Source organism: Rattus norvegicus, chromosome 16 (genome assembly GCF_021556685.1).
Source record: "Rattus norvegicus strain SHRSP/BbbUtx chromosome 16, alternate assembly SHRSP_T2T, whole genome shotgun sequence".
Taxonomy (NCBI): Eukaryota; Metazoa; Chordata; class Mammalia; order Rodentia; family Muridae; genus Rattus; species Rattus norvegicus.
In genome coordinates, this window is record NC_141549.1 from 11,669,052 (window position 1) to 11,696,854 (window position 27,803).

At 38.4% G+C, this 27,803-nt stretch overlaps 1 long non-coding RNA gene and 1 pseudogene across 3 annotated transcripts in view; one reads left to right on the top strand and one right to left on the bottom strand.

Moving 5' to 3' along the window:
• Window positions 1–27,803, bottom strand: part of LOC148000389 (uncharacterized) — a 319,504-nt gene that overhangs the window by 174,966 nt on the left and 116,735 nt on the right. For both annotated transcript variants that reach the window (XR_015639646.1, XR_015639647.1), the window contains exon 2: window positions 11,534–11,633. This is a non-coding gene — a long non-coding RNA (uncharacterized LOC148000389). The remainder of the gene's footprint in view (window positions 1–11,533; window positions 11,634–27,803) is intronic.
• Window positions 20,220–21,855, top strand: Ralgdsl4 (ral guanine nucleotide dissociation stimulator like 4; annotated as a pseudogene). The gene is made up of 3 exons (XR_015639643.1): window positions 20,220–20,441; window positions 20,567–20,763; window positions 21,459–21,855. The product of XR_015639643.1 is annotated as a ral guanine nucleotide dissociation stimulator like 4 (transcript).

The following is a 27,803-nucleotide window of genomic DNA, read 5'->3' on the forward strand; positions in this document are numbered from 1 at the left end:
ACAGAGCCTAGTGTGGATACCAGAATAACTACTGGTTTACAAGAGTAGGTAGCCAGTCTTAGATGGAGAATCCAGTAGAACACACATCCATATCACTTGTGAACTGAAACTTTTAATAATGGAACGGTTTTTGGTTTCTCCAAACTTCTGAGCTCTGGAGAAAATCAAATATGTTTATCAAGGTTTCCATGGTAATTAGTAGCATGAGACTCTTTGGAGAACTGACAGAAATGGCAACTCCTGGACCACTGATAACCTGCTGGTTCTAAAGTTGTGGGGATGAAGCCAACGTGTCTGTTTTAACAAGCTTCCCAGTTGATATTTCTGCATAATCCAGTTTGAAAAGTATCAAACTAGATCAGTGACTTCCATTTCCAACAGTGACTCAAAGAATCCATGCTGTCTCCATCTTCTGACTTGGCTGATATGACAGAAAAACAGCTGCCAAAAGGTCATGTTGAAACAGTTGGGGGCCACCCAAGAGAGGTGCAAAATGATCAGATGATGGACAGGGGCCAAACAGGAGTCACGTCTTTTGTGCTTTCATGGAAGGCTGATGCAGTTACCTAGACCTCATGTGAAACAGTGGAGTTATAGCAAGAAGCTATTTGCACATCCTGCTCACAGACACAGGCCACATGAGCACTTCTAGGAATCTCCTTCATCCTGACACTCAGAGATGGCAGGTGAGTTGCAGTGGGTAAGCTCAGGTACTGGTCAGTCAAGACCAAATACTCCCCACAAGTCTGAACCCATAACTTTTCAGTAACAATGGCAGGACACTGTCCACAAACTACAGAGCCCTTATTTTCATAAAACGACTCAGATGGAAACTGTTGATGAGAACCTTTTCTATTTCAGATGCCCATTGTGCTTGGTTTGCACAGCTCCTTGGCTTCTTGCTCGTGATCAGAGCTGTGACTTCCATAGAACTCAAGCAAATACCCTAAGAACAAGGCTTGCTTGTATCTCTCTGGGTCCTGACTCACTTCTATCATCTACTAGACAGACAAACTTTTCCTAGTGATGATGTGCACTTTTTTATGTCTTGGCCAGAAAGTCATACACATTTCTTTCACAACTTTGGGATTCCCCAGTAGCAACCAGCCTGGGATATTTTGAACTTTGTGTATCCTGAAGGAGGAGAAGTTTTGATGCAGTAGATAATACTCTCCAGGAAGCACAGTCGAAGAATAATAATAAAATGAACACATACAGGCCTTCCACTCAGCTTCAACAGACAGTTAGGTAGTATTCTAAAAGCCCTTTGTGTGGCTTACCCATTTCTTTACCCTTTCAGAAAATTTTATACTAAGCATTCCTTTCTGTTTTCATAGATTCTGACATTTATCTACATTGCCTTAAAAACAGATCTATATTAGCTCTTCTTGAGCTTTACATAAAATCATAATGTTGATTTTTTTCTAGATTACTTCACAGCTTAATATTATATTTCTGATGTTTATTCCTACCACAACTTGTAACGATAATTCTCATGTTTCTACTGATGCCTTTTTGTACTGTGTGGCTATCCTGCTATCTCTTTATTTCTCCTACTGCTTCATATGTATAAATTCTTCCTGTTTGTTGGTAGTGATTTAAACATTAATGTATGTATTTGCCCATGAATTTTCTCCAGAGTATTTCAGGATATGTACTGATGAAATGAACTGCTAAATTCTACAATATTTTTATGTTTTAAGTTCACTGGAAAATGAGCAACTCTTAGTGTATAAATGGAATTTCACAATAGACAATAATGGTAAGGATTCATAGCAGAGGAGATTCTCATCTGCTTCTAGCATTGGCATATATTTTTATAAAACTACTCTGTAAAGCAAAGTATAAATATATTCCATAGTCTGGCATGCTTAGATAAAAGTATAGTGAACATAGCATTCTATAAATCCTCAGATGCTGATTCTGGAAGCAACATTAGGATACTAAAACAAATTTACATCTGATTTAGAAATTCTCCACTGATCTTAAACACATGCACAGTGGTACCTTCTATTTATAATGAAAGAAGTCATTGCAATTATTCTTCTAGGTAACTGGCAGATTCCTCAGAGAACATGGCCATATGAAATGCAACTATACATTGTTGGTGATCACAGGAAACCTATATCACCCACACCTTATATATCCTTCATCCCCACTGCTCTGACAACTTCTCCTCTAGGGTTTTATAGTCAATAATATTTGTGATTGAAAGACAAAACATCACAGACATTCACAATATTGCAATTCTTTCAACCTGATTATCAAATGATTCTGTATAAAGGGTTCTCATTTGCACAAACAAACTAATTAGTGTCATTTAATTAGTGTACATTTTGAGAGATCTGAAGGAAAGTCTGGGAAGATAATTTGAGAAGGAAAAAGCACCATGTGCATGTCCAGAACAGAATGCATGCTCAGATGAGATCTAAGAGACAAATGGCCAATGCTGACCAGGCTCTACACGCAGGAATGCAACTGTCACAGTGAAGGAACGCCAGGCACAAAGCCAGCCTGAACAGTCAGCAAGAGGTGATTTGTTGTGTTCTTGTTGTTTCAGTGTTAACAGTGTGTGAGAAAATCTGTGTCAAAATACTGTCTGTACACAAACGGAATGATCAAATGCTACAGTGACAAAACCAAAAGGGAAGTCACTGTTGATACAAAATTAATAGTTTGGAAATGCACAAACAAGGCTGCTGGAGAGCTTCTCTGAGGTTAAGGGCAATTTGTTGCTCTTGCAGAAGACCCTGGTTGCGTTCCAAGAAAACACATATGGTGGCCCTCAGTCATCCGTTAAGTACAAATAAAGGAGATTCAAAGCCCTCTTCTGTCTTCTGTGGGAACCAGGCACACATGTGGTACACAAATATAAATGTTCGTAAAGCATTTATACACGTAACAACAATTAGGGTTGGAGAGATGGTTCAGTGGTTAAGAGCACTGGCTGCTCTTCCACAGATCCTGAGTTCTATTCCCAGCACTTACATGGTGGCTTATAACCACCTATAAATGAAATCTGGTGCCCTCTTCTGGTATGCAGGCATCTATACATGCAGAACCCTGTATACTAAACAATAATAATTAAAAATAAATAATCTTTAAAAACTTGAACAGATGGATAGTTTTATCCTTAATTAACTTAAAAATAGTAATCTGGGGAGAAAGCCGATGTGACTTCCAGGGTTCTTGTACCATACAGTTACCTATTCAAATTCCAACAACAGCACCAACAAATTGCAGGTGTACAGTGAAAAAGTAAACATTTTTTTATTTGAAGAAAATATTGAGGAAAAATTTGAAACAAAATTTTAGAAGAAAATTAAAGAAAGTCTGTAGAGAAAAATGTGACATAAACCATCCTCAAAGAAGCTTAGACACTGGCCTTACCTGACAAAACATGAAGATAACTCTGTGAAACATATTCAAAAAGTGACAGGAAGCCATGTGCAAAGAAGTACAAGAAATCAGTCAGGCACAGGTAGTCAGAAGGGGCTTGAGAATGTTGCTGAACAAGGAAAGATAAAAATCAAACCCTATAGAAATATTGGAACTGAAATTCATAAAAACTGAAGGGGAAATTTCATTAGAAAGATACAAACAAAAAAAATGAATGTACCTGAATACATTACAGGAAGGAGAGTTGATACTAACTTGTCTGAGAAATATGAAAGAAATAATGAGGAAAAGTTCATAAGTCATAAGGAGCTCATGAATAAAGCGAATCAGAGAAAAAGAAGGGAGAAATGAAGATAGACAAATAGTATGTTTTAAATCATAAAAATTTCCTAATATTTTATGAAATACACAAATCTATAAACCCAAGAAGTTCAGTGACATCTACATTGAGTTAACAGAGAGACCTATGTTAGTTATATTTTAATCAAACTGTCAAAATCCCTTTTGGTTAGACATAGCAAGAGAGGAGCCTAGAGAGAGATAGCTCTATAGATAATAGTACTGACTGCTGCTGACCTAGGTTCAGGTTGTGGCATATACCTGGTGACAGACAGCAGTCTGCAACCCCAATCCTACTGGATCAGACTCTCATTTTAGCTCAGTGGGCACTGCATGAGTGTTGGTGCATAGACATTGCATGCAAGCAAAATACTCTTACACATAAATAAAGAAATGAAGCTATTTAAAAAAATAAGCATCAAAAATAAGAGCGAGGGGGGGAAGGGAGAGGGAGAGAGAGAAGGAGAAGGGGGAGGGAAGGATAGGGAGATGACCATGTAAAAGGAACCCTTAGTAACACAAGGAACCAATTTAAATATAACAAATATATTGAGAGAAGCAAAAGGAGAATGAAATGTCATTTTTCAATAACATAAGAGAGAAAGATCAAGCAAGAATTCAAAAGGCAGAAGAGCCATCCTTCAAAATAAAGATATTGCCTGATTAACCAAAATCCAGGTTGTTTCAAGTCTTTCCATTGGAATTAAAAAGAATAATAGATAACAACTCAAAGCTGCACAAGGAAACATTTTAAACAAAGGTAACATTCATTCTTACATGATTTGCATGATGAATGAATAAAATAATTATTAATCTGTGTTATTGAACACAATGTATAAAAATGTAATTTGTGACAACCTAGTGAAGACCAAGGAGCATACATTCTGCTTATTATTAATGTGGAGATTAATTCATACCAGATTGTTATAAATTTAAGAAGCTATTTGAACCTACTATAATAACCCATAATTATAACCCATGGTAACCACTAAAAATACATCTAAAATATAAATACAAGAAGAAATGAGAAGAGAATCAAAGTATTCATAGATTGGGCAAATACAAAAGCAGATAGAATGAAGAAAAGTAAGAACAAAAGAGTTGACAGGCATAAAAATCTAGTAAGAAAGTATAAATATTCTTTATTTTAATGATTATATCATATGCATGAATGGATTAAATTCTCCAATCAAACTGTGAAGCTCAATAAAATAGAAGTTTCAAAACAAGTAAATTAATGCCATCCACAGGAGATGTGATTTTTCCTGAAGAACAAAGCTATTGTTTGACTGCAGCCTTCCCTCCAAAGTAAAAAAGGCACGTGTAATACATTACAGATATATTAACAAGGCATGTGTAATACATTATAGATATATTAACAAGGCATGTGTAATACATTACAGATATATTAACAAAGCATGTGTAATATATTACAGATATATTAACAAAGCATGTGTAATATATTACAGATATATTAACAAGTGCTGCCAGCGAGAGGCAACGATGCCAAGAGGTCTCTGCCTGTAAATGGATTAATACCAAGTATAAAAGGGCTTGAAACTGAAAGTTTGATTTTTTTACTTATTTATTTTCTTTCTGCTTTCTGTCCTGGGATGACAGCAAAGACATAAAAAGTCTCTCCAGATGTCAACTGCTTCGTCTTATACATCTAATATCAATAACTGTAAGAACTAAATCTGCATTCACTACAAACTAGAAAGTCTGTAGTATGCTGGCACAGTAGCACAAAATGGACCAAGACAGAAATTGGGTTCTGAAAAGATGAGCTATTGCAGATAATAGAGAATATAGAAAGCAGTTTTGAAATGAATGATTACAGGCTGGAAGATATTAGAGGAATAGACCAGGAAAAGCCTCAATAGCTGTGAATGGAGCATCAAGAGCAATTCTGTTAAGGGCTTGAAAAAAAAAAAGAACCTCAAGAGAAGTCCAGAACATCTCAGAGATTGCTTAAGTGGGCACAATCAGAAATGTACATGGTAAAAGCCATTGTGATGAAGACTTGGATGAAATGACATAGGAAATTATTGGGAAATTGACTAAAAGCTGTCCATGTTATACAGATCCTGGAACAACTGTGTCTGGGGTCTAAGGCTTCGTTGGAAGCAAAAGTCAACAGTGATAGACTAGAATATTCGGCAGAAGAATCTAAACAGAAAACTATTCAAGGAATGCCATGGCTGTGTGTCTGTATACAGTAAGAGAGGATGAGACAAAGTATTTGAAATTGAACATACAGCATTAAAGTGTGTTTGTTCTGTTTTCCTTTTAAAGAACAAGCTGAAGAAACTGCCTGTGGTATTAAGTAAAATCTATAACTAATCCAGAATGTGACTAGGTTTGTGTTATTTTGATCATTGTAATTGACTGTCTGAATACCTCTGCATTTAAATGTTTACATTTCACACATCAGCATAAGAAAGAAGGATAAACTAAATGAGTTTCAAAGATTATCTTGACCATCAAAACAATACAAAAGCATGCTAAGACAATAATATAAAAGATATGACCAACTTACTACTTACTAAACATATTGTTATGTAAAAGTGTTATAGTCCTTAAACCAGTGGGAAAGTGACCCTAAACACATTTTGGAAATCTTATTTATTTTTCTATTTATTTGTGTGTGGACTGGATTTCATGGTGCATGTGTACAGATGGAGCTCAATGTCTTCCTATATTTCCAATTATTTTACTTATTTATTTTTAGCCTCATTTATTTACTTAGGCATATATATACATATACATATACAATATACATATATATATATAATATGTTTACACAGTATCTCTCCATGAACATAAAGCTCATGGTTGACTATAATGGATAGCCAGGAAACCTCTGGTATCCTTCTTTATTCTGCTTTCTAGTATTGAGATTATCGGTACACACCTTGATACTTGGTTTACTGGGTGGTAGGGAGTCTGAACTCAAGTTCTCATTTATTCATGACATTGAGACATTGTTCAATATTTTAATTTAGAAATAGTTTAAGGAGTCAAAGATTCTACAAATGCCCTCTTGGGACCTTAGCATTCACCTCTAGCATTGTCTCTGAACTCTGCTCTCCAAATTCTCTCTTACCAATGGCTTACATTGGTCCAGGTTTGCTTCAACCTTAGAGAGCCTAAGTGGTCAGTGTTGGAGACATAAACAGGTTATTGACTATACAGACTATGGAGGCATGTAAGCCAACAGGTATATGTTAAAGGATATATTAGATACCCTGATGGCCTAATCAAGATATACTGTAAGGGCAAAGTTATCATAGATATCTAAGAACATTTATCATTAGAGAACATAGAACTTTCCCCACAAGGGGAGTGTTTCTGTAATCCTTGAACTGTAAGGTCATCAGTGTGGAACTACAGCCTAAGAGAATTACAGTTGAGAGACTCCAACTCACAAGAGTAGCTGTAAAGCCTAGGAATCACAGCAGCAACTAAACTGTCAAGTTATTTACAGCAGTGCAGTAGTGCCATTTCATCTCGGCAGTGACCAACAGCTATCTAATGGGGATTATGGTCCATTCAGTAGGAGTGGATTCACGCTACTGTGAACTCCAGCAACCTTTCTTGACTGAAGAGATTTTAAACTTGAGAGGAGAGCCTACTACTGCCAGTTTCTTAAGTTAGTGTCATTCTTACTTTTATTTTAAATAATGACCTTTATTCTCACAGATAAGCATAGTTCTAACCATCAAGAAAAAAACCTTTTTGCAACAGATAGTAATACAGAAGTCTGCAACTGGTCAAATGAATTTCTCAGATTCAACTGATACATCTACAATGTAAGCCTTATTATACCCCTTCTACCAAAAGGGCTGAAAAGAGGGGGTAAGAAAGGTTGAAACAGCTCAGGATATCTGCTGTCCTATAGAATAAATTAGACATGAGAGGAACAATGAGCCCATAAAATCTCAACAATGGTTGCCTAAATAAGATGGGAATGATCATAACACCAGTTGAAATGCCAATATAGGCAGGTCAAATTCCACAGTGTCCTACCCCTAGAGAAAAAGCTATGGTAGTCAATGGCTGCTGAGAGAGGAAGGAATGCAGTGTCCTCAAATATGCAACTGCATATATTATCCAATCCCAAGCGGCCAGCCAAGGATACATAGGCACATGGGTTGCAAATAGTGATAGACCCAATTGGTTGTATGTTCATGTGTTTCATAACTATATTTGTAAATATATGTGCATATATCCAACAATAATAATTAAAGAAGGTGTCTTAAATTTTGGAGGGGAAAGAAAAAGCATAGGATGACTTTCAAAGGAGAGAGAGGTGAGGGAGATGCAAAAGCAATGTTCATATAGGAGGTTCTCAAAAGTAAAATAAAATTATAGACTGATTTCCCCAGTGAATGTAGATGCATCAAATCTCAATAAAATACATGAAAATGAATTCAAAATCATAACAAAAATAGTACGTATTGACCAAGTAGGCTTCATTCCAGAGATGCAAAGATAGTTATATATATATATATATATATATATATATATATTATCCATCACATAAATAGGGAAATAAATAGCCATTTCATTATATAGAGAAAACATCTTTGATAAAACAAAAGACAACTTCATCATGAAATTGTGGAAAAGCTAGGAATGGAAATGTAATAAAGACTGTAGCAACAAACCTATAACCAATACATGGTCAAATGGAGAAAAATGCAGTGTTCCCATTAAGATCAGTAACAAGACAAGGTTTCCCACTCCCTCTATTCATGTCAAATACAATACCCAGAAGCTTGGCCAAAGCAATAAGACAAGAGAACAAAATAAAAGAGGGTACACATTAGAAAATGAAGATGTAATTGCATCTTAATTTTCCCATGTAAGAGACTCTAAGCCTCTGTCCATCATCAGCTCTCATATCAAGTAAACACTTTCAGCCAAATACAAGCTTTCAAAATCAACTCACAAAATCATGAGAATTACTATATACCAATGACAAATACATACACTAAAAAAGAAATAAAGGATACTATCATGTACACACATGCACACACACACACACACACACACACACACACACACACACACACACACACAGGAAAAAACCTACCCAAGGAAATGAGATCCCTTTATAATGAAAGTTTAAGAGACTTATAAAATAAACTGAGAAAGACAATAGAAGGTAAAAGACCTCCAATGTCGATGAATTGGAAAAATTAATCTAATGAAAATGGCCATCCTGCCAAAAGCAATCCACAGATTCAATTCAATCCCAACCAAACTCCAAGGCCAGTCTTCAGAAACATATAAAAGCAAAGCTGAATTTTAAATGGAGGTACAAAAAACAAGGATAGCCAAAGCAATCTCAAACAAAAAAGAATACTGCAGGACGTGGCAGACCACTTGATTCCAAACTATAGCACAGAACCATGGCATTATAACCATCATGTACCAGCATTAAAAAAAAGACATGTAAATCAATTCATCAGAATGGAGGACCCAGATACCATTAATCCATGCTTTCTGTAATTTGAAAAAAAATTTAGAAATATGCATTGGAAACAACATCTTTTACAAATGGTTCTGAGATACCTGGATTTCACTCTGAGGAACAATGAAACTAGACCATTATTGCTTACCTTGCACCAATCTCAACAATAAAGACCTTAGCATAAATCTTGTCACTCAGAAACTGGTAGGGAATAAAGGAGGTGCCTGTGTCAACTGACAGTGGCAGTGGGTACTTTCTAACAGGTTCCTAAAGTGCAGGGAATGAGAAAAAACAACTGGGATCTCATGACACTGAAAGGCTTCTGTATGACAAAGAATTGGTGTCTAGAACATACAAAGAACTCGAATCTTTGCACATTATGAAAAAATCCAAATAAAAAATGGGTTCTGAAGATGAACAGGAAGTTCTCAAAATTTTCAAATGCCTGACAAACAATTTGAAAAGTCTTAAAGACCTTTGAGTACCTGGGATATACAGGTTAAAACAATATTAATATTCCATTGCAACACACTCAGAATGGCTATGATCAGAAATATAAATTACTACAAATCACAGTGGAGAATGTCAGACAACCACTTGTGGAAATCAGTAGGGTGGTTCATCCAAAAAGCCTAGAGCCCATATGACCTTAGTATACAAGTGAAAGTATTGTGCATTCTACAGAAATAGTAGTGGATCCATATTCATTGCTGTTTTTTCACAACTCTAGGAAACAGAATCAACTTAGATGCACATGAACTAATGGATATATAGGAGAAGTGCCAGAGAAATAGACAATGCAATATTACTTACCAGTAAAGAAAAACAAAATTAAAATGTATGGGGAAATGGGGCTAGAAAAAATTATACTGAGTAATGTCACCCAGTAGCAGAAAGTCAAATGCAACATGATCTCTCTCATATGTGGATCTAGTTTTGAATCTTCTGTATGCTTAACTTTGAAGTACAATTGTAGAGACATAATTAGAAAAAAGTACTTGGGAATAAAGCCACTAGGGGAGAGGAGGCTATAAAGTACAGTTAAAACAAACATGGGGGTGCAGGATACTAGGAAGAAGGTTTTAACAAAATGATGAGCTATCAAAAATCTATATGGAATTCAGTGACAAGAATTAAGAGAAATAAAAGTGATAGGTAACAGGGATAGTATCTCCCTGCGCATTATTGATCAGGGAGGTCTCAGAGACACACAGCACAGGGCAATCTGTTACCACTGTATATGGTTTTCCTTCACAAGTAAATTGCAGTTGTATCTGAGATAGATAAAACTGTTCTTTGTCCTTCGACTTGGTGCTAGGATATGTTGAGTGTGAGGTATGAGGGAAGAAAGAAATCTACGGTAAGGACACAAATTAGGGAGGGCTGTAGGGGCACATTTTTAACCTGGGGCTAAAAAGCATCCACTGGAGAACTCAGTTGCTACCACATTGTTAGAATTAACACCTTTACAGAGTAATTTGGATTAGGACTCCACCCTCATGAACAGATAATACTAATTATAAATGGGGATATTACTTCAAATACGATCCATTGCTTTCAAATACTTGTTCAATAAATATTTTCATCTCTTTGCACAGGGTGACACAATAAGATCCCAAGCAGATGACATCTCCTCAGTCTTGGACACTCCACTTACCAGAACCATACAAAAATATACAAAAAAAGTACAACTTATTTCATTCTATTTTGTGTTAGAAGTAGAAAATAGACAAAGACAGGCATAAATATGTTCAAAGTGATAGGATGGGAAATATGTTATATGCAAATGCCAGCTAAATGAGTCTTAGAGTCTCTGTGCTAATTCCAAATATAATCAACTTCTAAGTAATATACTACTGCATGAGACAAAGAAGTGCATCATATGTCTTTTAAAGAGTCAATTTATCAACAATTTATAATGATTACAAAATGCATGCACCAAATCACAGATCAACAACAACGAAGCAAATCAGAAAACAGAGGAGGTGAGAGCTCAGTTGGGCAATAATGTTTGCAAACTTCAATACACCACTTTTAATGGTGGGTATGACATAAAGACTGAAGGTAAATAAAGACACAGAGGATGTTAACAATACTATAAATCAATTAAAGGTGACAAGTAAAACATTCAGGCAGAAGACCCATTTCCAAGTGTTCATTGAATATTGTCCAGAATAGATATTATATTTCTCCACAAATTGAATCTACTGAATTAAAAGGTATTGTTACCTGTAGCAGTTAGGGTCTTACTGCTGTCAACAGACACCATGACCTACATGAGTTACAAAAGACAACATTTAATTGGGGCTGGCTTACAGGTTCAGAGGTTCAGTCCCTTATCATCAAGGCAGAGCATGGCAGCATTGCAGCATCTAGGTAAGCACAGTGTAGGAGGAGCTGAGTTCTACATCTTCCCCTGAAAGAAGCCAGAAACATACTGAGCATCCCTAGGCATCTAAAGGCGGGTCTCCAAGCCCATCCCACAGTGACACACTTCCTCCAACAAGGCCACACCTTCTAATAGTGCCACTCCCTGGGCCAAGCATATGCAAACCATCACATTACCTCAACAGACTAGCTAAATATTAGTAAGTATTGGACAGCTTTTATTTTAAAAAGCCACAAATGGATGAAAACTAAACGAAACACTCTTAAGCAGAGCATTTGGTAAAATAAGAAATCCCACTGAATAGTTAGAAAATACCAATAATGTAATCTAGCTTCCATAGGTACCAGCATTCATGCACGTACATATATACATACATACATACATACATACATACATACATACATACATACGTACATACATACATACACACTCTCATATACAATAAAAAACATCATAACAAAACCAAAGGAATTCAGGAGAGGAATCTCACAATTACAAAACCCTTCAGGATGATTTACATCACTCCAGGAGACAAACCGAGGACTATCAAGAGTTTGTGGCTAATCTGGGCTACAAAGGAGTCCCTGTCATAAAATAAAAAACAAACAAATAAAAAAATAGTGCATTGTGCACTCACAGTAGAACTTTTGCCTGCCATAGATTGAAAATGCTTTCAATATGCAACATTCTAAGTATCTAAGAACATTAAAAGGATTATATACTGAGGCAACTGGGACTTGTCCTAGAAATGCAAGAATAGTTTAACATAAGAAAACCTATCAATACAATGCAGAATTTGTATTGTATTGTATAAATGAATGCAGGGAAATAATATTTTCAATTAGTGTAAAAAATAGAAAAACATACTTTTACATTATTTCCTTAAAGATTTAAATTGTTTTTTTGTGAGTATATGTGTGTATGTGTGTGTGTGTGCGTGTGTGTATGTAAGTGTATGTGTGTATGTTATATTTATGTATGTGTGTATGTATGTACATGAGTACTAGTGCCATTAGAGACTAGAAGACAGCATTGGATCCCTCAGAGCTAGACTAACATTTGACCTGACATGAGTACTAAGACCTGAACATCAATCCTCTTCAGAAACAGAAAATTCTTAACTGTTGAACCATCACTCCAGCCCTAACTTCTGTGATCCCAAAAAGTACACAGAAATAAACAGGCATGTAAAGGAATTTGGTGCAGTACAATATATTCCTCTCAGTGTATGCTTATTAGACAGGCAATGGCAAAAGTTAATCTAAAGTCAGGGAAAAGTTAAGGATACTTGGTGGCATACAATGTTGTAACATCGTTTCAGATTGTACTGGGGCTCCAATGTTGTAACATCGTTTCAGGTTGTACTGCAAGTTCAAACCAGCACAATTGGACAAGAAAGGACTAACAGAAACCAAGATATTCCATAACAAATCCAAATTTACACAATATCTTTCTACAAATCCAGCCTTACAAAGGGTAATTGTTGGAAAATTCCAACACAAAGAGGGAAACTACACCCTAGAAAAAGCAAGAAAGTAATCTCCTTGAAACGAACCCAAAAGAAGATAGCATACAAACGTAGTTCCACCTCTAACATGAAAAATAACAGGAAACAACAATCACTATTCCTCAATATCTCTTAACATCAATGGACTCAACTCCTCAATAAAAAGACATAGAATAAGAGATTGAATAGTGAGAGAAGACCCAGCATTTTGCTGCATACAGGAATCATACCTTAGTGACAACATACCTTTGTCAGGCAGTACCTCAGAATAAAATGCTGGGAAACAATTTTCCAAGCAAATGGTCCCAAGAAACAAGCTGGAGAAATTCAGCCATTTTAATATCAAATAAAATCAACTTTCAACCAAAAGTTATCAAAAAGATAAGTAAGGACACTTCATATTCATCAAAGGAAAAAATCCAAAAGGTGAACTCTCAATCCTGAATATCTATGCGCCAAATGCAAGGACACCTTCATTAATAAAAGAAACCTTACTAAAGCTCAAAGCACACATTGCACATCACACAAAAATAGTGGGAGATTTCAACATCCCACTCTCATCAATGGGCAGATCATGGAAATAGAAATTAGAGACATAGAGAAACTAATAGAAGTTATGAACCAAATGGATTTAACAGATATTTATAGAACATTTCATCCTAAAACAAAAGAATATACCTTCTTCTCAGCACCTTATGGTACCTTCTCAAAAACTGATTATATAATTAGTCACAAAACAGGCTTCAACATATACAAGAAGACTGAAACAATCCCATGCATCCTATCAGATCACCCCAGACTAAGGCCAGTCTTCAGTAACAACAGAAAGCCCACCTATACATGGAAGTTGAACAACCCCCTACTCAATGATAACTTGGTCATGAAAGAAAGAAAGAAAGAAAGAAAGAAAGAAAGAAAGAAAGAAAGAAAGAAAGAAAGAAAGAAAGAAAGGAAGAAAGAAAGGAAGAAAGGAAGAAAGGAAGAAAGGAAGAAAGGAAGAAAGGAAGAAAGGAAGAAAGGAAGAAAGAAATTAAAGACTTTTAATAATTTAATGAAAATGAAGGCACAACATACCCAATTTTAAGGGATACAGTGGAAGAAGTGCTAAGAGGAAAATGGTTAGCTCTAAGTGCCTCCAAAAAGAAACTGGAGAGAGCATACACTAGCAGCTTGACAATATACCTAAAAGCTCTATAACAAAAAAAAGCAAATACACCCAAGAGGAGTAGAAGGCAGGAAATACTCAAACTCAGGGCTGAAATCAACCAAGTAGAAACAAAAAAGACTATACAAAGAATCAACAAAACCGGGAGCTGGTTCTTTGAGAAAATCAACAAGATAGATAAACCCTTGGCCCAAGTAACCCGAGGACACAGAGAGTATATCCAAATTAACAAAATCAGGAATGAAAAGCTAGACATAACAGAATCTGAGGAAATTCAAAAAACCATCTGATCTTACTACAAAAGCCTATATTCAACAAAACTGAAAAGTCTGGAGGAAATGGAAAATTTCCTAGACAGATACCAGATACCAAAGTTAAATCAGGATCAGATAAATGAGTTAAACAACCCTGTAACTCCTAAAGAAATAGAAGCAGTTATTAAAAGTCTCCCAACCAAATAGGAGGCCAGGACCAGATGGGTTTAGTGCAGAATTCTATCAGACCTTCATAAAAGGCCTCATACCAATACTGTCGAAACTACCCCACACAATAGAAAGAGAAGGGAACATTATCCAACTCCTTCTGTGGATCCAAAATTATGCTTATACCTAGATCACACAAAGACCCAATGAAGAAAGATAACTTGAGACTAATTTCCCTTATGAAAATCAATGCAAAATCACTCAAAATTCTTGCAACTCAAATCCAAGAACACATCAAAATGATTATTCATCATGATCAAGTAGGCTTCATCCCAGGGATGCAGGGATTCTTCAATATATAGAAATCCATCAATGTAATCCACTATGTGAACTCAAAAAAAAATCCACATGATCATCTCATTAGTTGCTGAGAAAGCATTTGAGAAAGCTGACAAAACTCAACACCTCTTCATGTTAAAAGTCTTGTAAAGATCAGGAATTCAAGGCCCATACCTAAAACAATATATAGCAAACCAGTAATCAACATCAAACTAAATGGAGAGAAACTTGAATCAATCCCACTAAAATCAGGGACTAGGCAAGGCATCCTACTGTCTTTCTAATAGTCAACATAGTACTTGAAGTCCTAGGCAGAGTAATCAGACAAAAGAGGGGGTTCAAAAGAATACAAATTGGAAAGGAAAAAGTCAAAATATCACTATCGGCAGATGATATGAGAATATACTTAAGTGACCCAAAAAGTTCCACCAGAGAAATACTAAGCCTGATAAACAACTTCAACAAAGTTGCTGGGTATAAAATTAACTCAAACAAATCAGTAGCCTTCCTCTACTCAAAGGATAAATAGGCTGAGAAAGAAATTAGAGAAATGACACCCTTCACAATAGTCCCAAATAACATAAAATACTCTAACCAAGCAAGTGAAAGATCAGTATGACAAGAACTTCAAATCTCTGAAGAAACAAATAGAAGGCGATCTCAGAAGATGGAAAGAACTCCCAGGGTAATGGATTGACAGGATTAATACAGTAAAAATGGTCATTTTGTCAAAAGCAATCTGCAGATTCAATGTAATCCCTATCAGATTCCATCTCCATTCCTCATAGAGTTAGAAAGAGCAATTTGCAAATTCATTTAGAATAACAAAAAACACAGGATATCGAAAACTATCATCAACAGTAAAAGAACTTCTGATCTCAAGCAATAGTAATAAAAACTGTAATGGTATTGTTACACAGACAGGCAGGTAGTTCAATGGAATAGAATTGAAGACCCAGAAATGAACCCACACACCTATGGTCACTTGATCTTTGACAAAGGACCTAAAACCATTCAGTGGAAAAAAGATAGCATTTTCAACAAATGGTGCTGGTTCAACTGGAGGTCACCATGAAGAAGAATGCAAATTGTACAAAGCTTAAGTCCTGTACAAAGTGAAGTCCAAGTGGATCAAGGACCTCCATATAAAACCAGAGACACTCAAACTAATAAAAGAAAAAGTGGGGAATAGCCTCCAACACATGGGCATTGGGGAAAATTTCCTGAACAAAACACCAATGGCTTATGCTCTAAGATCAAGAAAGGACAATGAAACTGCAAAGCTTCTGTATGGCAAAGGACACTCTTATTAGGACAGAATGGCAATAAACAGATTGGGAAAAGAGCTTTACCAATCCTACATCTGATAGAGGGCTAATATCTAATATATACAAAGAACTCAAGAAGTTAGGTTCCAGAGAGTCAAATAACCCTATTAAAAATGGGATACAGAGCTAAACAAAGAAATCTCAGCTGAGGATTATCAAATGGCTGAGAAGTACCTAAAGAAATCAGGGAAATGCAAATCAAAACAACCCTGAGATTATACCTCATGCCAATCAGAATGACTAAGATCAAAAACTCAGGTGACAACCGATGCTGGTGAAGGTATGGAGAAAGAGAAACACTCCTCCATTGTTGGTGGTATTGCAAGCTAGTACAACCACTTTGGAAACCAGTCTGGAGGTTCTTCAGAAAATTGAACATAGTACTAAGGAACCACTCCTGGGCATATACCCAAATAGTGCTCCAAGATACAACAGAGACACATACTCTATTATGTATGTAGCAGCCTTATTTATAATATCCAGAATCTGGAAAGAACCCAGATGCCCTTCAATAGAGGAATGGATATAGAAAATGTGGTACATCTACACAATGGAATACTACTTGGCTATGAAAAGCAATGACTTCATGAAATTCATAGGCAAATGGATGGAAGTAGAAAATACCATCATGAGTGAGGTAATGGAATCATGAAAAAGCCCACATATTATACACTCACTGATAAGTGGATATTAGCCCAAAAGCTCGAATTACCCAAGGTATAATCCATAAACCACAGGAAGCTCAAGAAGTAGGAGGACCAAAGTATGGATGCTTCAGTTCTTCTTAAAAGGGGGAACAAAATTATTCATAGGAGGAGATATGGAGTAAAAGTTTGGAGCAGAGATTGAAGTAATAGCAATTTGAGCCTGCCCCATCTGAGGATCCCGTCCATATCTATACAGCCACCAAAACTAGACAACAGTGATGAAGCCAAGAAGTATATGATGACAGGAGCCTGATAGAGCTATCTCCTGAGAGGCTCTCAGTCAGAGTGTGACAAATACAGAGGTGAATGCTAGCAGTGAACCACTGAACTGAGAATGGGGTCTGCATTGGAGGAGTTAGAGAAAGGATTGAAGGAGCTGAAGGAGCTTGCAACCCCATAAGAACAATCATACCAACCAACCATAGCTCCCAGGGACTAAACCACTACCCAAAGAGTACACATGGTCCGACCCATGGATCCAGCTGCATATGTAGCAGAGGATGGCCTTGTTGGGCACCAAAGGAAGGAGAAGCCCTTGGTCCTGCCAAGGTTGGACCTCCCCCCCCCACCCATTGTAGGGGAATGTCAGGGTGGGGAGGCAGGAAGGGAGGTGGTTGGGTAAGGGAAACACCCTCATAGAATAAGGCACAGGAGGATGGGATAGGGACTCTTTGAGGGAAACCAGGAAAAGGAATAACTTCTGAAATATAAATTAAAAATATCCAATAAAAAAAAGAATTACAAGGCAGGAAAAATCTTGAGTCTAACACAAACAGAATGGAAAACACTAGACAAAATCAAGTGATGAAGAAAAACTTTGATTTTTATGGGGAAACAGAGAGGGGGTGGAGGGAGGGAGAGAGGTAGGGAAGGAAGGAGGGAGGAATGGAGGGGAGGAGCCTGGAAATAGCAGCCCTCTGCAGAGCAGAGAAGACATTCAGGAGCACAAAGTCTAGCATCTTCTCCAAGTCTGGTGTTTATAAGGGTATTTAAGAGGTTGCTTCCCCCTCTTTAGGGTTGATCAGTAGAAAAAAATGACTGATTGGCCTACAATTTTGGCATAAACATATTCTGTTGAGGCCTTGAACTTGTTCAGGCTCAACAATAGTGGTGGTGGTAGAGTGCATCCACTGACAGAGGAAAGCCTGACCAGGCCTCTGATTTAAATCACCAGGATTTATCCAAGATCAACAGGGTAAAGACTAAGGCAGCCATCTTGGAAGTCCACCTTTTTGGTTAAGTATGGGGCTACTACTCTCCTAACCGTCATGTATCTCACTCTGGGTCAGCAGTGAACTTTTACTTCCACTGCTTTTCTAGCACACTTAACTTTGTACAGATTAGCAGGGTGGGACCTGCGTCCTGCCTGTGCCTCTACAGGCAGCTGCAGATGTTGTAGGGATGCAATTCTTGGTGACTCATTCAGCCTCCTAGATTCTTAGGACTAAGGATTCCCTTCTCCTTGAAGGCTGCTCACACATTCATAGTTTCTAAATTATCAAGCAGACTGGACACCTTCAAAGATGCTCCCTCTGAAATTAGATGTCTCTGTTCTAGTTACAAATAGATTGAATGCATCAGCTAGTTGTATGCATGCAGCCACCAAGAGTCCCAGAATTTATCCATTCTCTCTTTTGTCATGGGGACGCAGCCCAGGACATTGGTTTGGAACTAAATTTCTAAGAAAGAAGCATTAGTTCCTACTAGTTCGTGTGGTGTGTGTGTGTGTGTGTGTGTGTGTGTGTGTGTGTGTGTGTATGTGTCAGTGTTTGTGTGTGTGTAAATTGGGCTTTTCTCTTACGGGTTAGGTGAATGGCCAGAGCTCTTTAAAACTCACTAGATAAACACACACACACACACACACACACACACACACACGTGCGTGCACACAGATGCAAGATGCACACACTCTTGCAAGCACTCACATGCACTTGAATGTATGTGGACACGCACACACATGCACACAGGGTCACACCGGCAGACACACTCATGTAACCATGCATTAAGGCATATGCCATTCACACACACTGGCAGGCACTTGCATGTACATGCATTCTCACAGGCATGCATGCATACTTTACACAGACTGGGAAATAAAAGAAACCATAAAAACATTGCAAAATGAGTAAAGGAAGAATGAATATTTCATTTTGACAAAGGAGACATGTTAATAAACTATAAAACTACCCTGCCACACTCTGGAATACCAGGTTAAGTTCCAACACATGCACATGACATGGATTCCTCAGAATCCAAGGCTTGCTCAACAGTGACCCAGACACTCTGAAGGAGGGAGCTGACCAGGGGATGAACAGTGATTAACTTTGGAGCAAACACCACAGGGAACAGCAAAAAAAGAATTCGCAAGGATAGACAAAGAGATAGAATACCAGCAAGTGAGGGGGATGGGGAAGTAGAGAAGAGGTTGGCTGCCACATAATACAGCATGGGGACAGAGAAAGTGTGGCGTTCGAGTTTCATTCGGTTGTTGTGATAAGCACCAAGACTAAATGCTACTAAGGGAAGGGAAAGGTTTCATGTAGGAGACAGATCACAGTCCATCACTGGAGAATTAGGACAAGGACTTAAACAAGGATTTAAAGAACAAGCAAAGGAAGATGAATCCATTCTGAACCAGTGCAGGTCCCATCTCCTGAGCTGGTGGGTGTGGCTGGGTCGGCTGTGTACAGAGAGCTGCAAACCACTGGGCGTAAGCCCTTAAATAATCATGGTGGTAAACTGATTCCGGGAAGGACATCTCCTGTGTAGGCACGCTGACATTGTGGGGCTGCTGGCTGTCACAGGTGTGCATATGATCTCATTCCACACAGAACACACACACAAGGTCACATAGAAGCAAGATAACATACATAGGGTTTATCGTCCAATGGGCTAATTAGGGTTGAGAATAGAATGAGGTTTACTGATGCAGTTTGACATTCAGGACTCAGATTGCTAAGTTCATGTGCTGACTACATCCAGACATCTCTTGGGAGCAGTGGAATGCGAAACACCTCTGTAGCTGTGTCTATTTGTGAACCTCGGAGGTGGGAGGGGACATAGGAGTCTTTTAAGAAAGCCCCATTGATGAAGGAATAGTAGTGTGATGTCCCCTTGACAATGACCTAACAATGTAGAACCTTGGTGACCACACAGCCAACTGCTTAGAGCCAGCCGACCAGGCTCCCTTGTCTGAGACCCTAGAGGAAGCAGGATGTTTTATTTTTGCTGTTTTCAGACTACTCAAGTCACAGGCCACAAGAAAAACAACAGAAAAGGCTGTGGCTGTAGCTGTAGTCACAGGGTTTACTCTTACCTTCAACAGCTCTGGCCATGTACCCGAAAGAAGGCAAACCGCAAAAGCCAGGTAACCACTCTGAAAGCGGGAATGTTTTGTTCTCTGTATTGGCAGTGTAATAATTCAGGAAAATATGGAATGATAGCACCCAATGAGAGTGAATGTTTGAATCATCCACTTTGATCTCTCATCAGGGTGAGAATGCATCTGTCTCAGAAGACCAGAGGGAGCGTTGTAGAGAGTTAAGCATAAGTGCAGACACATTGCAAAAGTTGGTGGAGCACTTGGTGCCTTCCCTGCAGGGTGGGGACCCCTTCTTTGTCCCTGCCTTTCTCTCCACATACAAAAGGTTTGCCACCCCGCTGCAGGTGCTGAATCTGCTGTGTAAGCGGTGAGTGCCTACCCCAAGCCCAGAGGTGTCAGATCTTGTTGTTTCTGGGAATCTTAATCTCTCTCTCTCTCTCTCTCTCTCTCTCTCTCTCTCTCTCTCTCTCTCTCTCCTCTTTCTGATTGTGTGTGTGTGTGTGTGTGTGTGTGTGTGTGTGTGTGTGTGTGTGTGCGCGCGCGCGCACGCGCGCGCGCGCTCATGCCTATTTATTGTCTAGAGAATTGTCCGGATCCAGAAGCATGAAATATAAAACTGCTTCTCAAAGGCTTGGTCCAAGAGAGTGGGCTGTCCAGAACTAAGACCCTAAAATGGACGTAGCTATCCCATATACCTTGAAAAACTGCTTTATTCCTCACCCAATATTTTTGAGGCCTTGGTCAAAGCAGTTCTATGTGTAAGAGAGATTCTAGAAATATTGGAGTACCCACCAGAGATGTATCCGAAGTAAAGACTCATGAAAGGATAATCTAAGAGACCCTGTGACCACTGAGAGGTCTGGATAGAGATGTTTGTGTTCACCCTTTACACAAATATATTTAAAGCAACTACTGTGTGCAGGTGAACTAATAATTCTGGAAGAAAATAGAACTTTCAGGATTTGGACTCCATTCCTTTCCAGAAATCACCATGTCCCCTAGATGTCTTTAAGATGGGGGGCATGGGACAATACAGGTGACATTCTTTCTGGTCTTCTCTAGCTATGAATACTTTAGCTCTAATAATGAAGAGGATGAACAAGTGAAGAACACCTTCTGTAGCTTCCTGAAAACATGGATGGACAAGAACCCTGAGGACTTTTGGGATCACTCAGACCTGCTCCCTCTAAAATACCTGAAGACATTCTTGAGTATGAACATGCCAGATTCAGATCTCATTGTCCATGTCAATAAGCTCCTGACCCAGTTGCAGAACGATCAGTACAACATTCCATAAGCCAAAGATGAGGAAGACTTAGATATGGGGAGCGACACATCCTCATAGCCACAGTTTGAAGGGTATTAACCAGTAGTGAAAACAGACACTCTGAAGCCAGAACCAACTTGAGCAGCAGAGCTAGAGAGTACAAAAGTCACCAGAAGATGCTGTGACACATGTATAACTGCAGCTAGATGTATCAGCAGCAGTCCAGGCAGCAGGCCAGAGAGCAACTGTGACACCTGTGTCTTAGCCTGTCTGTAGATACAGTGTATCTTTCATGTACCGACCCCTTGCTTCAGTGTGTCTACCTACTTAGAGAATGGCCTTGCCCACCCCCAGGCACTTATTTGAGTCTACCCCACATCTGAACTGCAGACAGCTCCTGTTCTCCTGCCCTACAGAATCTCCCTTGATTTCACTCCAGCACACTCTTCTGATCTGTTCAATGTTGTGTTGGTTTTAATACTTTGTTTAGGGTTTTCAATTATCTAAAACAAAACCAATCTAATGAGAGAAAATGCCTGCAAATTATGAATGTGCTATTTGATAATACATTATTTTATGATTATTTAAATAGCTCTTATGAACAAAAAATAATTATAAAATAAATGTAAGCACAATGATTAATTTTTATGATTTAATTATAACAGGTAGAAGACCTAGTCATTGCTCCAAAGAAGATATATACATGACCAATAAAGCACATGAACTAATGTTCTACAGTATTATTTGTCTGTAAACTATAACTAAAGGTGAGGAGTGGTACTACTTTAATTTACTAATTCTAGTTGTCTATACTCTTAAACACAGAAATTACAAGTGTTGGAAAAAATGTGGCATCACAGAATTATGGCTTACCTACTGTCTGAAATAATTTGCCAATTCTTCAAAAAGTTAAATAGAATGATGATGACTCTGCTCTTGTAATGAAATGTACATCCCCAAAAGAATTAAAGTCAGACTCGAAACAGCATACATGTTCTGAAATTGATTAAGAGATTGATTGTAGTATGTGCTAGTGCATACTACAGCACAGGCAAGTTTTAAAGTTATTTTGCTAAGCCTAAAAGCCAAGTACAATTCTAGAATTAGGCAAACATTTCTTTAATAAATAGATCTATGCAGACAGAGAGCTGAAAGTTGGCTTCCAGTGACTTAAGCTGCTTAACAGGTAAGATTGTGCTTTTCAAATGAAGAAAACATTTTCTACAAGTATACAAAGTATTTTGATTTTATCCACACCTCATAACCTCACGTCTACTCATTCAATGACTTGCCAACCAGACTCCCTCCTGGGATCAATCTATTTATTTATTTATTTATTTATTTATTTATTTTTATTTAAAAAAACCTGGTCCAATTATTATGGTTCATGTAGGAATAGGTTATGTGGTCACTTACTAGTAAATAAATCAGTGTTCCACTGGTCATATCCTCAAATCAAAGTAATTCTTGCTCTCCAGATGGCAACAACTGCAACTAGCACTTCAGCTAGGGGTAGAAACCTCAAAATTTCCTCACAAAAAACATAGATGCACAGGAATCCCATAGAAACACTAACCTGGAAGCCATAGTATATGCATGAAGGACGAATAGAATAAAAAGAGACCAGGAGCTTCCAAAGATGTCAATGGATTCGTTTTCTGCTGACCATCTGCTGCTAAGCATGTGGACTGCACTCAAGAGTAGTTTGTTTCCCCAGAGACTTCCCTTAGAGAAAACTCAACTTGAAATTGCACGTGGTTATCAATTAGAGATAACCCTGGGTTAAGGATATGTGCGTGAGTCCACTTCACCTTTCAGCTTTAGGACCCCATCTGGTGCAGGCTCAGGAAAGCCCTGTGCATGCTGCCTCAGTCACCTTGAGTTAATGTGATTCTGTTGACTTAGAAGGTCTTGTGTGTGTGTGTGTGTGTGTGTGTGTGTGTGTGTGTGTGTGTGTGTGTGCCTGCACATGCACAGACTATGCTTTCCTTTTAATGGCTAGGTGGAAAAACAGAGCCCTTAAACACTAACTAGATACTTAGACAATAGTGGGAACAAACCCTCTTTCTTAGGAATTTAGTTGCAAATCAGAGTACTGAACCGCATCACCTGTGACAAAAGGGTGAAAAGATAAACTCTAGGATTCTTGCTGTCTGTATGTGCACAACTAAACTAGCTGGTGAGTTCAGTCTATTGGTAATGATAACAGCGACATGTAAGTTTAAAGGCTGTATCCTTGAAGAGGCCAAGTCTCCTTGATAATTGAGAAAACAGATTTTCTATTTTTTTAGTCAATCATTTTATTCATGTATATTTCAAATGATATCCCCCTTCCCAGTTACCCCTCCACAACACCCCATCCCATCTCCCCTCCCTTCCCTGCCCTTTGCCTCTATGAAGGTGATACTCCACACCCTTACCCATTCCCCCCTCACTGCTCTATTATCCCCCTATGCTAGGGCATCAAGCTTCTACAGGACCAAGGGCCTCCTCTCCCACTGATGTCAGATAAGGCCATCTTCTACTACATATGGGGCTGCAGGCATAAGTCCCTTGAAGTATTCTCTTTGGTTGGTGGTTTACGCTCTGGGAGCTCTGGGCTTTCCAGTTAGTTGAAATTGTTCTTCCTACGGAGTTGCAATCCCATTCACCGCCAAAGTCCTTACCTTTGGACAAGAACACTTCTGGGTTTACAATTTTGAGATGAATCCTCAACGGGCTTGTGCCCATCTACTGGAGATGGTCTCTACAGGTTCTTTTTTTTTTTTTTTTTGAGTAATGGGAAATTTTAATAAGATTAGTCTTGTAGCATAATTCTTTAGTAACATGCTAATTTTCAAGTGATAGTGTAGAGCTAAAACGATTTTATCTTATGTTTTCAACTTACACATTTATTCTTTGAGAACTTCAGACATGTATACAAGGAAGTATTATCATATACACACCCCATTTACCCCCCCAACTCTGCTTATATCTTCTAACACCTTCTCCCTCTCCTAACTTTATTTAGATAACCTAATATTGATGAAAATAATCACAGTTTACATCCTAAATGAAATAAAGATTGTTTGTTCTGAAACCATTTTCAATGACCACAGTCCACGAAGAAAGTTCTGTGTTACCTCAAATTTCGTGTTTCAATGTAGAAGCAATTTCACAGCTTTACAGCACAGAGAGGGTCACAAATCAAGGTAGGTTTAAAATACATTGGTGAGGCTACCAGGCAGGTGGTTACCACAATGTGGGATGAGATTTTCTTTAGTTCTAAGATGCTATGTGACAACAGTTTTAGCTTTGGAGTTGTATGAGACTACTTTAGTGAATTAATAATTTTCCAAAGGGCTTAATCTATCAGTCAGAAGATGGTGGGGCTGGCACAAAGCTAGGCAAACAAAGGCTACTCAGCAGGTAAAGGGGGTAGCCCATTAGCCTCCATATCGTGCAAATTTAATCAGCCAACTCTCTATCTGTGAGTATCACTTCAGATTCTTGTCTTTTGTTTCAAAGCTTCTATTGTTAAAACTATACACCTGACAGCCTTCCATTATTATTAACTCCAACCCATCTCCTTCTGGGACACTTGACCATACAAATACCTGTTTAAAATCCTTTTCCTCTACTTACCACCCATTAGTGAAAACAAATGACTCAGCAGATGGGTAAGACTGAATTCAGTCAGAAGGTGCTCTTCAATCTATAGTTCAGCGCAAGCTTTGCCTTTGAGAATTGCTTTCATCTGAGCAAAAGACAACACCCAGGCAGATAGGATTGTTTCTAAAGATTAACCAAGGAGTCAGAGTGTTAGACAATGCAACTCATGCAGTGCAGCCACACCCACACCAATCTTCATGTGTTCTAACCCCAGGAACATGTGTTCTACTAGGAAGCCAGTGAGAAAGGTGTGTTGTTTGAGTCTTACAGAAATATGCATCATAGGTGCAGACTGCTGGTGCTAACAGGGAAAGCAATGGGAATGAAGTATGGTTTCAAAAACCACAACCGCTGTTGGTCCAAGGGTTTGTCTTCTTACACATGTCTATCATGTCTATTATGTCTAACAGTTGTCTATCATTAGAAAGTCCAAGAATCCAGTAATTGCTCAGTTCAAGAGGCTGAATGCCTTAGCTGGTCTTTAGTTATTAACTGGAAAAACTGAAGAAGTAGCCTCTGATGCCAGTGAATGAACTTCCTAGAGGGATCAAGAGTCAGGAGAAAGGGCGAGCAGGCAAAGAGCGAGAGATGCCTTCCTCCATGTCCTTTACATAGGCCACAGCAGATGTAGGTCATATTAAAGGTGCATCTTCCCATATCAAAAGATCTGCATTAAAAGTTGGTCTTCTCACTTCAAATAATTTAATTAAAGAAAGCCAATCCTCTGTGGGTATACTCAGCAGCTTCGGTGTTGGTTAATTCCATCTACAGTCAAATTGACAGTCAGACTAGCAGTTACACAATTTACAGCACTGGAGATAATATAACAGCCTGAGAGCTTTTCTGGGTTTCACTCCAGAGAGACAAAGCCAAGAGAGATATGACATTGCAGAGACTCTAAAGAGCCCCGACATGGGAGTCTAGCTCAGGAGATGAAGGGAATTATCCACCAGGAGTGGGAATGGTCGGAGAAAGTGTATTTGCTAATGAATATGATCCAAATACATGGCATACATGTAAGAAATTATCAAAAATAAGAACATTAACACATAAGTAAACATTAGCGATTAACTATGAGTTACCAATAATACAGTACTGTTGCATTAAGGAAAGAAATTAAAGCACTTCCCCTCGGAGTCATCTAGTCAAGAGTGAATCCAGATTTGAATTCTCCACGTCATGCTTCCCGTGTCTTCGTTCTCTGAATGTTGTGTGAGTCTGAATTTGTACTTTCCTGAAAGTTGTCCTGTGAACATGTCTGTGTTTGTGAGTCTGTCGTAGGACCATGTATGACTGTCCCTCACAGAAGGACTTGCTCTGTCCCTATTGAACAGCAGAGAAAGCATCACCTTCTTGATTTGTAAATTACTTTAAGGCTAGTCTCAGTCTTCCTTCAATTTACCAGTATCTGAAATGACTGCTCAAAGAATAAACATCTTACAGTCCCTTCTGCATGGAGACAGCTCACACTTTTCCAGTGCACTTTAAGCCCCGCAAACATAGCATTGGAGTTCATAAAGGAGCCAAATTTTCTTGAGATTGAATTTTACAACTAAGGGCACCTAGAGTCAAGTTGTATTTTATAAAGGATGTACTGGCTAGGTTCATGCACAAAAATATAAACATTGGTGTCTTCATTCTTGGGACCTGGGAGAGGAATCACTGGGTATGCTAGCTAGTTTTATGTCAACTTGAAACAAGCTCGTCTCTACAGGTTCTTATCTCCCCCTTTGTTGCAAATTTCAGCTACAGTCATCCTCATTGGGTCTTGGGAGCTTTACATTTTCCTAGCATCTGGGACTTGTTAGTGGCAACCCCCAACTCCACATCTTCAACTGCTATATATTTCTATTTGATTTCCTGACCATCTGTACTTCTCTCCTGTCCCTTTCAATATCTGATCTTACCGCACATTTTCTCTCCCTTTCCCCTTTCCTTCCCAGTTCCCTCTCTACCTGTACCTCCTGTGATTACTTTGTTCCCCCTTCTATATAGGATTGAAACATCCACACTTTGGTTTTCCTTCTTGTTAAGCTCCATATGGTTTGTGGATCGTATCGTGGATATTCTGAGCTTTTGGGCTAATATCCACTTATCAGTGAGTACATGTTGTGTGTTCTTTTGTGTCTGGGTGACCTCACTCAGGATGTTATTTTCTAGTTCCACCCATTTGCCTGCAAATTTCATGAAGTCATTGTTTTTAATAGCTGGGTGCACTATTTTCTAAATGTACCAGAGATTGTCCAACAGATTCAGGAACCCTGGCAATTCGAGTAATGAGGTGTTTAAATCTACTCCTGATCATGTTCCTGTCCTAGAACAAGTGACCATGACATCCCATTGAGAGGATTGTGATAGTCAGTCACTTAGGGACAACATTGGAAGTCCTTCCAGATGAGGCATCCCTAAGGTCTCAGATGGACCCAATAGAAAGCATCTGCCTCTAGATCCCACCCCACCCCCAAATGTTTATGAGGTCCTATCGACAA